The 17242-nt window shown below is 57.5% G+C and overlaps 1 long non-coding RNA gene across 2 annotated transcripts in view; it reads right to left on the minus strand.

Annotated features, from left to right (window-relative positions):
* The window catches only part of LOC123780801 (uncharacterized), a 49314-nt gene that overhangs the window by 10068 nt on the left and 22004 nt on the right, over positions 1-17242 (minus strand). The window contains exon 1 of one of the 2 annotated variants that reach the window (XR_015727087.1): positions 249-344. The exons of the other annotated variant lie outside the window; for it this stretch is intronic. This is a non-coding gene — a long non-coding RNA (uncharacterized LOC123780801). Of the gene's footprint in view, positions 1-248; positions 345-17242 lie in introns of those variants that run through there. 2 annotated transcript variants of the gene reach the window in all.

Here is a 17242-nt window from a genome sequence, read left to right on the forward strand (position 1 = left end):
AGGCCTGGGGAAGTCAAGAGACAGATGGCCTGTGGCAAGGCAGGAGGCCTGAAACGGTGGTGGGAGGCAGCAGGAAGAGGGGGGTCTGGCTGTGGACAACAGATCGAGCTGAGAAGGGGCCGCCGGACAGGCTGGAGGGGGACTGGGAGAGCCGGTGGGGAGGTGGGGGAGGGCACCGCACAAAATCCCAGGATTCGGGGCCCCGCCACCCCCCCCCCCCGGCCCTGCCCAGGTTTGGCTCTAGGTACCTGCCCCTTGGGCTTGTGCTGGAAGTGGGGGTCAGGCGACGGTCACGGGCCTCTCCTACCCCACAGTCAGAAGGGTTGGCCTCCAATGGAAAGAGCACTGGAGACAGTGAGGGTCACGCGGGAAGTCACCCAGTGCGGGCCCAGTGCCCTGGCCCACGTCACACACTCGTCCTGCCAGTGCAGGACGGAAGCCTCGAGGCCCTTCCATGTGGCACTGTCGTCAGTTGGAGGAGTCACATGGGGGGCGGGCAGCGGGGCTCCCCCCCCCCAGGCGCCTTCCTGCCTTCCTGAGGTCTCCCCGCCTCCGCCCCGCCCCTCAGGATCCTGCCACAGCTCTTGAAAAACAACTGAGGGAATCAAGTGGAAACACAAATCCGCCACCCAGTCCCTCCCGCTCCCTCAGGCCGACCCCCACCCCAGGGCACCCGGAGCGGGCTCGGCCCCAAAGGCTGCACCCACGCGGCAGGGTTTGCCTTGCTGAGGCCCAGGGGGCACAATTCTCAGTCCCGGGCTCCCAGCAGCTGGGCCTGTCCCCCCATCTGGGTCCCACGGAGCCAGCCCCTCCCCAGGTGGACATGGGCCCTGGAGCTTGAGCCCCTCCCTCCCTCCCTTCAACCTCTAGAGTCTGGCATCCAGGGCCAGGGAAAGCCCAGGCCTCACTCTGGCGAAGACTAGCTGGTCACCCTGGACAAGCCCCTTTCCCTCTGTGAGCCTCGGCTTCCTCATCTGTCAAATGGGAGTGACGAGCTGCCCAGGGCCCCCTCGCGGGGCTGGTAAAGCAAGACCAGGAACCAGGGAAGGCCAGCACTGTGTAAACTGTAGAGCGCGGGGCCGCAGAATGTGGCCTTCTAGGGTCGGGGAGTCAGCTCTATTCAGGGGACATGAATTACAGATGGCAGAAAGGGTCCCTGAGGTTGCCCACCTCTGACCAGCAGGGGCCCCTCCCCGGCCCACCCAGCCCTGCTCAGCCTCGCCCCTTCCAGCACCGGCCACCCCAAACATCAGCCCATCCTGGGCCCTCTTACAGCTCCACAGAGAGGCGGCTTCCGGGCCAGAAACACCATTCCGAAGAACCAACTCTCTCTTCCCTGTGAGGCTTCCTGATTCTGGGCCGAGGGAGGAGCACCCATGGCCCCTTGTACACCCCACAGTATGGGGCCTGTCGGGTGTGAGCTCCGCGGGGACAGGCTCTGTCTAATCACCTGGAGTCCCCGCCTCACACTCAGCGTTGGGTGCACAGATGTGTGCACAGATGTGTGCGTGAGCGCTCGGAGACAAGCCCCAGCGACCTGGGAAGTGCACCCCCATGCTCCACTCAGGGCCCCCCTCCTGCCAGTCTCTCCTGGGCACACCCAGCCTCCCTGCTGACAGACTCAAGGGCTGCTAATCCCCGCCAGGGGACAGGTGTGCATTTCCAGGGGGGACATAGCGGCGACATCGGGGAGCTCTGCTGGGGAGATGGCCGTGACAGGAGAGGAGAGGATGCTGGCCGGTCAGAAAGTGGGCAACGCCCTCCCGGCTGCAGACAGAGGGGACCAGAATACCAGAGAGGGGACAACGGATGTGAGCAACATTTTGAAGGAAAAACTGTCGTGGCTGATGATTAGCCGTGAGGGGATAAAGAGGCGGATGAGTCAAAAATGACTCCGAAGTTTCACGCCTGGGTCACTGGAGAACAGTGGAGCCATTGACAGAGCAGAGGAGAGGGTGGGGGCTGGTTCAGGGGCAGGATGGTGACTCGGGTTTGGGACATGGGCTCACAGCGTTTGGGGGCTGGAAGAAGTAACCTCAGAGGTCATCCAGGTCACACACGAGGAAACCCAGGCTCGGTGGGGAGCAGCCGCTTGGCCAGGACCCCGGGCAGGTCGGTGTCGGAGGCAAGGCCAGGGACCTGGCCGGGGTCAGTCCCTCACCTAAAAGAGTGTGAGGCCTATGCCTGGGCTGGGCTCGGGCTGGGCTCTGGAGCCCCCCAGGCAAGTCAGACCAATCCCCACCTTCAGGCATTCACCGTCCCGTGGGAGAGACAGACATGGCCATAATTACCACCTGATTGAAGGGGTACCCACCAGGCATGGGGGGGACTCAGAGGCCAAGCCTACTGGGAGGACTTGGGGGAAGGGGCGGTAACGAAGGAGTGATAACACTCTCACGATGATCAGAAGTAGGGCTCTAAGTGCCAAGTGCTTCTCACGGAGCCATCCTACAAGCTACGCCGTAACATTGTTCCCATTTTACAAATGGGGTTGAGAAAGACTAAGATTATCCGGGGCCTCACAGGTCCTGTGCTCTTAACTCTGCTTCTTGGAAGGGGTGCGCTGAAGCTGAGGCCTGACAGAGGAGTAGAGTTTGCCAAGAGACAGGAAGGGAGAGGGTGGCACCAGGCAGAGGAACCAACTTGTATCAAGGCCCAGAAACCCGCTCTCCCCTGGCAGGGTTTGAGGGATTGGTGGTCTGTAGCGCAGGGCCTCCCGTGGGGCTCTCAATGCCCCCAACCCTGTCCCCAGTCCCCTCACCTCGAAGGACCCCTCCTGCCCCAGCACCAGCTGGTGATCTGATGGATTTTCAGGCGAACGAGCTGGGGGTGGGGCTGGTCCCTACTCCCAGGGAGCGGTTGCCCATGCTCCCGAGGCCTTCCCAGCTCCATCCTCTGCCTCCCACACTTCCCTGCTGCATCATCATCTCAGCCCAGAAGGACCCCGAAAAGCAAGTCAGCCCAGAGGAGGGAGAGGTGGGCCTGGGTCACCCAGCACGGGACCAGCTGAGCCAAGGCTCAAACGCACAGGGTCTGGGGGCTCAGAACCCCCGAGTGTGGACAAACCTCTCAGGTAGGTCTCTATCCCTAGGCTCCCACGCGAAGGTCACACTGGAAGCGAACCTGGAGAGAAGGGGGCTGAGCACTGGAAATTACAGCTGATGAACCTGGGGGATGAGGTGTGTAGGAGTCAACTCATACCAGCACGAGAGAGCCAGTTGTTAAATTTTCTGGAACATTCCAAGCCTGTTGATGTCAGCTGGGAAGCTTGAAATTGGCCCTGGTGGGAGACTTTACATTGTGGAAATCCGTCCCTGGATGGCCACCCTCTCCCCCAGCAGGCTGGTCGTTAAGCATTTACCAGCACACCGTGTCCAGGCTCCCCGGGAGCCTTCTGTGTTCTCTTAAGCTCCAAGCCCAGTCTTGGGCTCTTGAGGGAGTTGCTCTTGCTCAAAATCCATTAGCATCTCCTGCTTGCCCCAGATTAAAGCCCCAACTCCTCCCTAAAGCCTTCCAGCTCCAGCACTGGCCTGTCTTTCCAGCTGCATCTTGAACTGCTCCCTTCATGCCCCCTGCTCCAGCTGCACAAAATAGATGATACTGCTGAACACGGCCCTGCTTTCCAGCAACCACACCTTTGCTCATGCTGTTCCCTTCTCCTGGAATGCCCTTCTTTCCTCTTTGCCTCTTGAAATCCTCCCCACGGGGTAAGGTTTAGTCATAATTGGTGCCCAGTTCATGTTCTTTGACTGAATGGAAGGGGGTTGGATCAAGGCCCTGCAACCAGGCTGAACCTGGGGCCCTGGGAAACCCGTAATCCATTCTCCTGCCTCAGGACGGAAACACACCAAAACCCCCCTGCCATCCCAGCCTGCTTGGAATCTCCAAGAGAATGGGTGCCCATGGAGGAAAGACTGGCGGCTGCCTTCAAGGGTGGTAAACAGAAACCAACTCAAACCCCCTGGTCACCTGGAAACTAATCCCTTCCTTTTCCTGTTCAGCCTTTTGAACTCCTCTTCATCCTTCAAAGCCCAACCCAGATGCTACCTCTGCCCAGAAGTCTTGCCTAGACAACAGTCCTCCATTCCCCCTCACCCAGCTGCTTTTCACATGCTTTGATGGTCACACTCATGGCACTGGGTGGTGCTTCTCTGTGTGTCCATTGCCCACCAGACCACAGCCAACTGAGGCAGGACGGGCCCTTATTTCAGGCTGAGTCCTCCTCCTGGTGCCCCAAAGGCTGAAGAACTACTTGTTGAATGGACTCGAATTGACTCCCTCATTGTCTTGGGCAAGTCATTCCTTGTCCCTGGGCCTCAGTTTCCCTCTGTATAAACTAGACTGGAATGAGGTAATCTCCGAAGACCTTTCACATTCTAGGGTTCTGTGAATAGGGGCCCTCCCTCTCCCCATCAGTCTCTAACCTTCAAATCTCCCTCCCTAACCTCCCAGCCTTCCTCGGCAGCCTTCACCGCCCCCACACCGCTCACACCTCAGATCCCCGAACTTCCTGGGTACTCTCTCTCTCAGACTACGGGCTCCTCTGAAAGGGCAGACGCCTGGCCCACCCCACCCCCCCGCCCCCAGGCCAGGCACGCAGTCAGCACCCATAAGTGCCCATCAAGGGTTGTGATAGAGCAAGCAGCCAGGGCCTGCCTTTGGTGAGTGTCAGAGTCCCTGTTCAGACAGGCCCAGAGTCACCTGCCCATCGCAGCGAGGCTCCCCCTAACCCCCACCCCCCGGGGCAAACAGCCGCATCTCGCTTTCTGCCTGTGCGGCCCCAACCTTCAGAGGATCCGTGTTCGGGAGCAGGTGAGGGGTAGAGGGCCGCCCCTTCCGCTCCATCCCACACAGAGAATTCTGGGTGACGATGCAGCCACTCTTCTCTCTCAATCTCTGCCTTCTCCTTCATCTCCTGAGTACCCCGAGACAGACGTGCCCAGGCCAACCCACACACGGGCACACCCGGGCACGGATGCGTGTGCGTGCAGAAGCGTGCGCACAGACACGCACACGGAGGGTCATGAAGCCCATATCAGTTGCCCTGGGCTGACACGTGGAGCCCGGGGACGTGTCGCTCGTGCCCTCGGGTATGTTGACTGCAGGGGAACCACGTGAGATTGTGGGAAGGGGCTCTGAAGCCCTTGTTGGTCCTGAAATCCAAGGACCAAAGGTCATGCCCGCCCCTGTGGCAGTGGGACAACAGCAGCCCTGGCCTCCCACCCCGGCTGGCCTTGCCTCTCTAAGGAAGCCAAGCTGCTCACGGCTGCCTCGTGGCGCGACGCCCTGCCATTCAGCCTCAGTGTCTCACATCTCTCGCACACACACACGGGGCAGAGGCAGCACCCAGGGACGGAAGGAACAGAGCAAGCTGCGGGAGGATGTCAGGAGAACCCAGTGTCCGCCAGTTTCCTCCAGAAGGCTCCAGGGAGCAGGTGGCTCTCGCATGATACAGATAGAACGGTTTAGAGCGAGGACTTTTATGCCTCCTCCCCTGGGGGCCAGGTGATCCTTAGGAAAACCGCAACCTCTCTGTATCTCAGTTTCCCCATCTGCAGAACAGCGGTAGTCATAGCGCCTACCATATGAAGGTGTCACGACGGGGTGAGTGAACAGAGGCCACCGCAGGGTGTGGCATGCAGTAAGTGCTCAATAAACAGCCGCCTCTGTAGGGGGTGCAGACGAGGGGTGTCCGGCTCTGCAGGCTCCTTTCCTGGGCACAGAGGACCGTACCCTCACCCTGTGCTGGGTGCTGGGAAGATACCCAAGGCCCCTGCCCTAGTGAGCCCATGAATGAAGGGGGGAAGGTGCACACAGGGGGAGAGCAGGGCCCCGTGTAGGGGTGTGGACATGTGTGTGCAGATGTGGGCTCTCTGGATGTGTTGGGGGAGACAGGCAGGACAGTTGAGGGGCCCAGCCCCGACGGAGGAGGATGGGGAGCTAGGAGAGGCCCCCAGAAGAGGAGAGGTGTGGCCTCAGAACAGCCAAGGGCGAGAGAAGGGGGTTCCAGGGGAAGGAACGGCCTGAGCACCGGGGACGATGGTGAACTGTGACCGGGGAGAGTGCAATGCTGAATCCACCGGTTTCAGGCCCTTCACCACCAGCAAGGGAAGCTGCTACCAAGCCCTGTCCCCCTCATTACGCGCCAGGCACGAGGGAGCACCTGCTCCTCGCGCCTCCACACCCACAGCCTTGTCCGTGCGGCCGCTCCCATAGGTGCGTCTCCTCTAAGAAATACGTGAACCCCAGGTGCTTTACTGTAATCGTTAGCGCCTCGCTGCTCCTCCAGGATGGGGGTGCCCTGAGACCCGCGCATGGTGGGAACACGGCAGAGACTAGCTGAATGAATGAACGAACGAACAAATGAACGCATGAATGAATGGATGGAGTGACTGCCACATCCCCCCTGGACACTAGGGATTCACCTGATGACTGACACCATCCCACACCCCGTGACTACCCCACACAACCCACAGGAGCTCTGGCACACCCCCAGCCAGGCCATCACCACCCTGGTGAGCCTCCTGGGGAGCTGCTCTCTCCGGGCATGCCCCCTCCCCATCCATCCATCCATCCATCCCCCCACCCACACACACTTTCCCTCTCGCCTGGGGCAGCTGGTGGGAGGGTGGGGGCTGGGGTGGGGCAGGACCAGAGGGGCCTCAGAGGCAGCAGGGCAGGGGGCTGGGGGAGGCTGGGAAAGTCCAGGCTGTCTCTCCTGGGGGGCGATGGGCGGCGTGGTGGGGCGCTCACAGGGATGAGGGAGGGAGGAGGGTCGCCGGCCCGGTACAGCTGCGGTCCCCTCCCCAGCAGCCTGCCCGGGTGCAGAAAGGCCTCTTTGTTCTCCGCCTTTAAAGGGTAAGAGAAACACTTATGCATGGCAAATTAGCCCAAAAATGTATTTCTCTAAAACACCCAATTGTCTCACCAGGCCTGCAGCTGCAGGGAAGTTCCAGGGAGCCGGGGGAGGGGGAGGCTTTGGGGTGACCCTGGGGGACAGGGAGAGGCGGCGGGGAAAGAGGGGCCATCTCGCCTTCCCGCCTCTGCTCTCAGAATTTCACAGGTGCAGGAGGGCACAGCTGGGGAGGGCCCTGGGGTTGGGGAGACAACCCCTGGTATTACGGAGAGGGAAACTGAGGCCCAGGGAGGTGGCAGGATGGCGGCAGAGTGAGTGCTGGCTGGCCGGCCCCAGAGAAAGGGCCGATCCCAGCTCTCTCGGATGCTTTCATCTGCACCCGCTGCCTTGTCCTTGCTGAAGGGGAAGGGACCCTGGGCCCCAAGGTCATCCAAGCCAGCTGCCCTGGGCATAAAGGAGAGAGAAGGAAATGGGGTGGCCCTGCTCACAAGCTGCCCACTGAGAGCTTCAGTGCCCAGGAGGATGGACAAGGGCACCGACTAAGCCCCACCTCCTCCCCAGCTTGGCATCTCTGAAGGCCAGCATGCCTGGGGGGTGACAGGGGGATGCAGGCAGAGGCACCCGCGGGGACTCCTCCACGAAAGCCTTCTCCCAGGAGCAGGCGGGACAGCCGCCTTGGGCAGGGAATGGAACCAAACACGTGTGCGTGGCATTTCCATTCGAGTGCATTCTCCAGGAGCCAGCCCTGTGTGGGCCTCGGGAGCATGTCTGGGCTCCCACAGGTGAATCAGAGACAGCCCGGTCCCCACGGAGCTCCTAGTCCCGCAGGGAAGACAGAAGAGTCAATAACAGTTATCATGACAGTCCCACGGAGAGGCAAGTTCCAGAGCGACGCAAACATGGAGGACAGGGTATGGGGGTGCTCCCAAGAAGAGCCCCCAGGCTGGGCCCTGAAAGGGAGGAGGAATGTTCCAGGCAGCGGAACAGCACAAGGACACAACAGGGGCTTCTGACCTCCCCCTTGACATCAGAATTCCGAGTCACCGACTTAAAAGAACTCATTGAGCATCTTCAGAATTCCAGCCCATGTAGGAGACACGGGAGAAGGAGCAAACGTGGTCCTGACCCTGGGGGGTCTTGCCAACTTGACGCAGTGAGTTGATGACAGAAAAAACACTGAGCTGCCACAAAAAGTGCCAAAAGGAGTTAGGGCCCAGGCCCCACCATCTCCTGTGAGACCATTGGCTCCCTAAGCTTAGTTTGTGCATCTGTACAATGGGGTGATGAGATCCCCCCCGGAAGACTGTCACGAGAAGTGGAAAGAGCCAACACCCATTGTCTGACCCCCTGGAGATTCTCAGTAAATGTTAGTTCTGGTCCCCCAGAGAAGTCCGGAAATGAGATCGCTGGGAGAACAGGGGAGCAGGGAGACTGGGAGTGCTGTGCGCTGTGATTGCGCGCAAAGCTATGTGTATGCGTGTGGGCGCTGTGCGTGTGTGCATGCCTGAGGGGGTGAGTTGTGCGTGTGTGTGGGTGCACATGTGTGTGGAGGTGTATGGTGTGAATGAGTGTGCGTGTGCATGAGAATGGGTGTGTTGTGCTCGTGTGCAAGTACACGTGTGAGTGCATGAATGCATGAGTGCGTGTGTGTGTGAACACATGCGTGTGTGAATGAGTGTGTGTGCTGTGTGTCTGCAGTGAAGGGATCGCTTATGGAATGTTTTTTGGGAAAGGGGATTGGGCTAAACCTCAAAATGTCCAATGCATGAAGAGGTCAAGCACCCTGGAGAATATGCTCCCAAGTGGCTGGAGGGACCTGAAAGGAGACCAGGGACCTCCAAGGGGCCAGGAGACACCGAGAAGAGACAAACGTGCGTGAGCTGGAGGCGTCCCCTCGACCTGGCCTCCACGCGTCCAAGGCGGCAGCAGCAGTGGAGCCAGACCCCAGGGAGAAGTCCTACCTAGCGCTCCTCCCACGCTTATCCGAGGATCTTCGTGGCCTCCTCTCCCCTCCAGGAGAAACCCAGATTTCTCCGCTGTGTCAGCCACGCCTTCTGGGGGGGCCGGTCCCTGCCCCGCTCTCCCAGCTTCTCTCCGGCTGCCCAGTTTCCTCAGCCAGACCAGATCATCTGCTCAGCCACACCGCCTTCCCTCCACCCTCTGTGCTCTGCCTTCCGCACCGAGTCTGTCTGGGAGCTCTGAGACAGCCACCAAGTCGTCCCCTGTTGGTCCCTCCGCTCGCCTTCTGCAGCCCCATAACGTCTTGTGCTCTCATATACATCTCTGACAGTCTTCGTGACCCGCCGTAGTTTACAAAACCGTGATCACTAGACCCCAACCCATGGGAGAACTTGTCTCTATAAAACTTCTCTCTATAAGAGGCACCGGGAACGGAAAGCAGGGACTGGAAGAGGTATTTGGACACCTGTGCTCAAAGCAGCATTACTCCCAATAGCTCACAGGTGCAAAGGACCCAAGTGCCCACCGACAGGTGACGTGGTACATACAGACAATGGGATATCATTCAACCATAAGATGGAAAGGAATTCTGACACCTGCCCCACCACGGACGAACCTCGGAGACCTCACGCTCCACGAAAGGAGCCAGACACAAAAAGGCCAACACCGTATAACTGCACTCAGATGCGGTATCCAGAGGCAGTTAAACTCAGAGAGACAAAAGAGAACAGTCATTGCCGGGGCCTGCAGCGGGAGGCAGAACACGGAGTCAGTGTACAACGGGCGTGGAGTCTCCGTTTGGGAGGAAGAGAAAGTTCTGGAGTCGGGTGGCCGTGCGGTTGCACAATGCCGTGAATGTGCTCGATGCCGCTGAACAGCACACTTGAAAATGGTTAAAATGGTACACGTCGTGCGGTGTCGATTTTACCGCTAGGGGGGAAGGCACCAGGTGTAGTTTTTGGAGGAAGTTCTTTTTAGATTTTAAGAAAGTTTTGTTTTCTGCGGGACCTGTTGTGAATAAGAGAAACGGCGGAACAGACGTCACCGACTTCCTTCAAATGTCACGTCTCCTCCTCCGCGTCCCGGGTCCAGCGTTGGGGGTGAGCGGGACAGAGGCCCAGTGACAAATTGCGTTTCTCTGACTAGGTTCCGCCGGGCCCTCCTACCCTCTGGGGTAGCCCCTCAGCACCCTCAACCTCAGACCAGGAATGTTCTGAGAAGGGTGGGGCCTCCCAGGGGAGACACACGAGGACCCCGGGAGGTGCGAAAAGAAAATGTCAGCATTTCTTTCCATGTCTATTCTTACCCTCATTATTTTGAAAACTTCTACTTGACGTGTATTTAATATTGTAGTATTTGTATGTAACTTGTAAATAGACAAACAGATATGCCTCGAGAGCTGACTTAGGAACTAACTACACTCTGAGAAACTCTTTTTTTTTTTAAGATTTTTATTTATTTATTTGACAGAGAGAGAGCCAGCCAGCGAGAGGGAACACAGGCAGGGGGAGTGGGAGAGGAAGAAGCAGGCTCCCAGCGGAGAAGCCCAATGTGGGGCTCGATCCCAGGACTCTGGGATCACACCCTGAGCTGAAGGCAGATGCTTAAGGACTGAGCCACCCAGGCAGCCCCTTGAGAAACTTTTTTCTATCCTTCACTATCCAAAACTCAGAAACCACATATTTCACTGACGGCCTCAGGAAGCAAACCCTGTCATCTGATTCTGGCCATCGAGCCTCAGGAGCCAGACGAGCGCTAATGTGAAGAATATTTGTCCGTACTTTGGGACTTTTGTGCCCACGTGTCCGAGTTAGCTGCTTAGACCAGAGGAGGAGTGAAGTGTTATGGCCCCACTTAACGGATGGGACAAGTGACACGATTGTGTTCATGAGGCTCCCAGGAGATAGAGGCCAGCACCCCATTTTTATAGGTGATGAAACGAGGCTCAGAGGGGTCCATGAGCTTCTTCAGGTTACGGGACTAGAAAGCGTCAGACCGGAGACGCAACACCCAGGGTTTAATCCCACAACTGCGCTGTTTCTACCCGAGAGCCTCTCGCCAACCCATGAGGAAGAGCTTGGCAAAGGCGGCCCCATGGCCAAGTTCCCTCTTTGTCCGCAAGTTCAAGGCCACTCCCCACAACACACACACCGCACCCGGCCAATTCCTCTTTATCTACACATCTTAGTTCGAGGTCCATTTCCGCAGCTGTGGCTCCCCTAGCCCGGCCTTCCCCCAGGAAGCAGAGGGCTCCCTGAGGCCTCTCCTCTGTGGCCTGGTACACAGTAGGGCCCAACGCATGATCTCGGGGGCAGGGCAGGCACGACACACACCAAGGAGCCCTCACTTGGCCTCACGTGTGGGCCCGCGAACTCAGGCCCCTTCCGGGGCTGACACCCTACAGTGACCCTGACTCCAGGTTCGTGAATATGCAGCCAGCCTGCAGACCAGAAAGAAGCCCGAGGGGTGGGAGATGCCCAGAGGAGGAGGAGCAAAACACAGAGTGACACAGAGGATGGGGGTAGAGACTTCTAAGGGGCGTCTTCTCCGTCTTTAGCCCCTGGATGGTGATAGCAGAAAAGAATTGGAAAACTAAACAGGGGCAAGGGCTCTGCCGGGAGTAGGTAACAGGAATCCTGCAGATCTGGCCCCGACCTTCCTAAAAGGCCACTGAAGACCAAGGATGCAGTGGGCCCCCCCGCACGATGAGGGGTGCTGCCTTCCTCCATGACAGTGGCCTAATTTCAGCTGGTGCCCCCGCTCTGTGCCCACTGTGGCCCTCCCACAGGCCCCCTCTCTGCTTGCCTGGGGCTGCTCTCCTTCCCAGGCCAGGCTCCTGGGGACAGTGTCAGTGTTAGCCATGCTGGAGCCATCTGGGAGGGAAGGTGTGTGGTCCATGGGGGTCATAACCATGACCCCTAACCTGAGAGTCTCCCTTCCCCATCGCCTTCCAAAGGAGTCCTTCAAGAGAAATGGTTCCGGAGAGGGCTGCCCCCGAGCGTCTCCTGCCGCCAGGCAGTGGGTCACAGGCTCTCAGCTGATGGGTCGTCCAGGGCTCACATGCCAGTCATGTGGGATGGCCGGGACCCTCAGGGGATGCAGAAGCTGGGGGCTGGAGAAGGGGCACCAGCAGCTAGGGGGATGGAGGGATGGAGAGGATGAAGCCTGGCCCCTGCCCCTGCCCCCAGCCAGACACGTGCCCCTAAACACACGTGCAGTCATCAGCTCACCCCCAGATACAAGTTCCATCCAGACAGCCACCCCCACAGTCACCTTCCCAGCACACATGGGTGCGCACACACGTCCACACACACATTCACATGTCACCATACAAAGCATGTCTGCACAGCAGGAAGGGCCCGATGCCCCTAAGATCGCTCTTTCTCTCCTGTCCTTCCCTCCTCCATCTCATCCCACCCCCAAGAATCTGTTGGCAATCCCCAGACCAGTGGCCTGGTTCTCACGTCCCTGGAAAGTCAGGATTTCACTTGCCCAGGCCATCCTGGTCCTCCAGAGGCCAATCTGTCCCCTGTGTCCAACCCCCCGTCCCTCTCACACACAGCACTCCCTGGCCTCCTCTGTGGGCTACCTAGAGAGAGGACCCCCTCCCCTCCATCCCCTCCCTGCTGTGCTCTCCTGGCACACCCCGATGCTGCCAGGTCTGTGGCAGACTTCCGGAGATTGGAGCTGGCCAGGGAAACCTCAGTGGACTGAGCTACTAGGGAGCGAGATGCAAAAACCGCACATTCAGGAGGTCAACGAGCAGTCAAAGACAGAGCTTCAAACTGGGTCCTGATCCACATCGCAGCTGAGCCTTGACCCCAGCCCAGCCGCAGATGGAGCCTCGGCCCTGGCTATAGATTGTCAGTCAAACCTGGGTGAAAGCCTGAGCCTTGACCCCAGCCCGGGCCTAAGGCCTGACCCCGACCCCAGACTGAGACATTACTCTAATTCCAGAATAAACCATCTCTGACACTGTCTATAACTGAGCCCTATTCCAAACCTAGACAACCTTAATTCTGATCCCAGACTGAACCTTTATCCTGGTCTGAGCTTGACCCCTGATCTTGACCCCTGATCTTGACCTCAAACTGAGCCCTTACCCTCTTCCTGAATAAACTTCTACCATAGCCACAGCCTGAGTGTGGACACTGGCCCCAGTCTGAGCCCTGGTCCTGCCCCCAGACTGAGGGCTAACCCTGATCACAGCCCGAGCCTGAGCCCTAAGACAATCTTCTCAAAATACTCTGCCTTTAATCACATGAGAAATGGTCCTCACTCCTGTCTCAAGCACAGAAAGCCCTAGCTGAAGTCTGAGAAGATCTGGAGAACTTTTTCTTTCTTTCTTTCTTTCTTTCTTTCTTTCTTTCTTTCTTTCTTTCTTTCTTTCTTTCTTTCAGATTTTATTTATTTATTCAACAGAGAGAGACAGCCAGCGAAAGAGGGAACACAAGCAGGGGGAGTGGGAGAGGAAGAAGCAGGCTCCCAGCAGAGCAGGGAGCCCAATGCAGGACTCGATCCCAGGACCCTGGGATCATGCCCTGAGCTGAAGGCAGACGCCTAACAACTGAGCCACCCAGGCGCCCCTGGAGAACTTTCTACACAATCCACATGACGATCTTTGCTATGTGGCAGGACGGGAGCTATCATTCCCATTCTGTAGGTGAGGAAACTGGCTCTCCGGGAGGCTTAATTTGTTCCATGTGGTTCCAAGGAACAGCCCTGGAACAGAAAAGTAGAAGCTACAGGGAGACAGATTTTAGGAAGAACTTCCCCAATCTGGGCTGGGCAAGGACAGAAGGAGTCACATGCAGAGTGTGGAGCGCCAGGTCACCGGAGGTGGGCCAGCAGAGGCAGGCGACTCTGCCTGGTGCTACAGAGGGGCCCGCAGGAAGTGGCAGGGAGAAGTCCACGAACTCTGAGGGCTCTGCCTGCTCCGAGATGTCCAGGGCGCTTCGTGCCTCATTCAGGTGCCCTGTGCTCTTCCCTCTCAACCCAGGACTGGAAGGGCCCCAGAGTCCTGCCATCCGATGAGGGAGAGACCCACCCCAGCCAGGTGGGACCACAGCTCCCTCCTCCCTGCTCAGGCTCCTCTCACTGCACCTCCCTCACTGTCCGGACTAGACCTAAATGGGAGATGAGACCCACCTTGCCAAGTGGGCGCTGGGCACTATCACTCTGGGAGCAGTGCTGGGCCCTGTGTCCAGTGTGTGTGCACCCCCACTCTGCCCCAGGCTCAGAAGTATAGACCCAGAGGTCACGCCACTGTGGCCAAAATGCCAGAAGAGCCTTTCTCCCCCAACGGCCCCATTTTGCAGACCTTGCACACCAAGACCAGAGAGGCCAAGTGGCCGGCTTTGGGTGGCACAGCCAGGCGGGGGCACATGGGGAGGCGGGCCCCAGACCCCGGCACCTGCCCCACTCTGGCACGGCCCCACAGATGCCCAAGGAGGGCTGGAGGGTGGTGGGGGGACCTGGTGCCAGGCGGCAGAGGCTGGGGGGGGGGCTGCTGGCCCCTCTCGCGACCGCCCCCTTCCCCCCACCGCCCGCACCCCGGCCTGGCTCCGAGCACCCGACGGCCCAGCTGCCGGCACATCCGCCCAGGCCCAGACATCAATCCACACCAGGGCTCTCGCTCGCTCTTTCTTTTCTGCCCTCCTCTTCCCTCCCCAGCTCACGTCTTTTTTTTTCTCCTCTCTCTCTTCCAACATGTCATTACAGTAGAAACAAAAAGTGCGGGAACAATGCGGGCATTGACGGCGGCCCCCTCCCAGCCCCCTCCCCCCGCGGTGCGTGCCAGCACTCTTTCCACCCGCCCAGGGCTGGAACCGCTGCCAAAGGAGCCCTGCTAATAAACAAGAGGAACCAGATAAACCAGGAACACAATAGAGGGATTTGTTGCACTTAGAATGGTGGGAACAATGTCAACGTCGCGCGCAGCTGCTTCTAAGCCCCCCACCCCACCGAGTCCTGCCAAGCGGCCCCCTCACCCCCAGCCCCTCTGATTTATGAAAGGTCAGAGGGCATCATGGCTAAAGGGCCCCTTCCTCGCATCCCTCATCCCTTGTTAACCCTTCGGACACAATGGTCCCTTCTCTGGGAGGTGGCGGTGGGGGCGGGTGTCAGGCACAGCACTTCCTGGAGTGTCCGGGCCGCTGCTGGTGGCGCAGAGGCAGCCGCTGCTTCCAAGGTGTCTTCAGGCCTGGGGCTTTGGCCCAAGTGAAGGCCTCAGGGCAGGAGGCCTTCTCAGTGACCCGCAAGGGTGTGGCCGGCACCCACAGTTCAGTCTACGATCTGGAAGCCAGGCTCCGGCCCGAGCTGCACTGATGCCCCCGTGGCTGCAGAGTCCCTCGAGTCCCTCGCTAGAGTCCCTCGCTAGATGCCGAGCTGCGGGGATGAGCAAGACAGGGTCCCTGATTTGGGGGAGCACGGTGGATGGGTGTGTGGGAGCCCGGGCAGTGGGCCTGATGCTGCTGGTGCTGGGCAGGGGACAGTTCTGGGGGCAGGGAGCACAGCAGAACCACAGGACAGGCGGTTCCCTGCAGAGGTGGGGGTGGGGTCGGACTGCCCTCCCCCACCTCACCACGAAGTCTTCATTACTAAAATGAAGATGATGGTAATACCTCCCTCACAGGTGCTTGGGAAGACAAAATGCTACAAATAAGGTGCTTAGAACAGAGCCTGGCCCACGGCTGGGTTTGAGAGCTATGCCCACCGTTGTCATTGTGGTGGTGGTGGTGGTGGAGGAGCTTTGGGCCCACCTGGGGACTCCCCTCTGGTCACACAGCATTTCCAGAGCCAGGATTCCAAGCCAGGCTTCATACTCCAAATCCACGACTCTTTCTTGCCCACTCAAGTGCTCTCGAACAGACCCAAAACTAGGAATCTGGGATTGAGTGACAGAGGAGTGCTAAGCCCCCTATTTGGAGGCTGATCCCCAAATCGCCTTCCCTCCTCAAAAAAGAAAATCACAAGACATCCTCTGAGTCTTTTCACATTTAAGCCCAACTGGAAGAAGGAAGATGCAGAGGAAAGTCTCCCGTCACCCACGTCTCCCCTCTGCTGAGCAGGGGTCTCCTGACGATGTTCTGACTTGCACCACCCGAAAATAATGCCCACCGTCCCTGCCGAGGCCCCTTCTGTGGGCACCGACTCTCTCTTCAGCAAAGGAAAGTCAGCGCTCATAATTATCACTAAACTCCAATCCTTTAGGAAGTCCTGTTAACTTTATCTTCAAAACACATCTGGAATGTCCAATCTCCCTTTTTTCCTCCTTTGTACTGGAAATCCTAGCCAGTGCAGTAAGGCAAGAAAATGAAATAAAAGACATACAGACTGGAAAGGAAGAAGCAACACTATCTTTATAGCACAGACAACATAGTCATCCATATAGAAAATCCTCCTTAATCCACAAAAAATCTATAAAAAATAAGGCAGTTTAGCAAGGTTGCGAGATACAAATTAAATAAGTAAATAAATACCCCAAAAAATCAATTCTATTTCTGTATAATAGCCAAAACAATCAGAAATTTAGAATTGTTGCATCTCATTTAAAATAAAAGTGTTTGTGAAACACTTGAGAATAAATTTGGATTACAAAAGCATGACCTAATGATACTGGAGAGGGGGAGAAGAAAAGACCCAACCTAAGTAACTTGGCACAGGGGTGTTTTTACCAGCTACCGTAAAGCTAGAGGCAAAGACTGAGCACAAATGCTGTGCATTGGCATATGTGTTTTCCACCAGGCATTGTTTAGCAACTCTGAGGCCATTTTATATACATACTAAGTGTGAACAGACAGGTAACTACACTGGAGATAACGGGAGTCAGGTTTCTCACTGTCAGAGAAAGAAATCACAAATAAGCAATGGGGAGAGGCTAGAACAGACCCCTGGAGCTGGAGGTGAAGTTTCACTGTCCTGTCCTTGATTGTGGGCCGGACTCAGTGACTCACTTCCAACAGAGTATGAAAAGGGAATACACTATCTTCACGATGGAGGACTCTGGCAAACACCACCTGAATCAAACAAGTGGTCAAGGTTGACGCCAGCGTGAAGGGGTGTGACTATCGTGTACCCCCCCCCAATATGATGCGGTGAGAAGGGCACATCCTCTCTGGGGTGCTCTTCCCCAAAATCCATACCTTCAGTCTAGTGATGAGAAAACACTAGAAAATCCCACACTGAGGGACATCCTACGAAATGCCTGACCCATACTCTCCAAAAATGTCAAGGTCATGAAACATAAGGAAAGATGACTGAGGAGCTGTCACAGATGGGAGGAGTCTAAGGATGACAAATGAGTGCAATTCGGGAGCCTGGCTTGGATCCTGGGACAAAAAAAGAACATTAGAGGAAGCTGGGTGAAGGGTATACAGGGACTCTTTGTACTGTCTTTACAACCCTTCTGTCAGTCTAAAATTATGT

The sequence above is a fragment of the Ursus americanus genome, chromosome 17 (assembly GCF_024610735.1).
Source record: "Ursus americanus isolate L20-20 chromosome 17, mUrsAme1.1.p, whole genome shotgun sequence".
NCBI classification, from domain to species: domain Eukaryota; kingdom Metazoa; phylum Chordata; class Mammalia; order Carnivora; family Ursidae; genus Ursus; species Ursus americanus.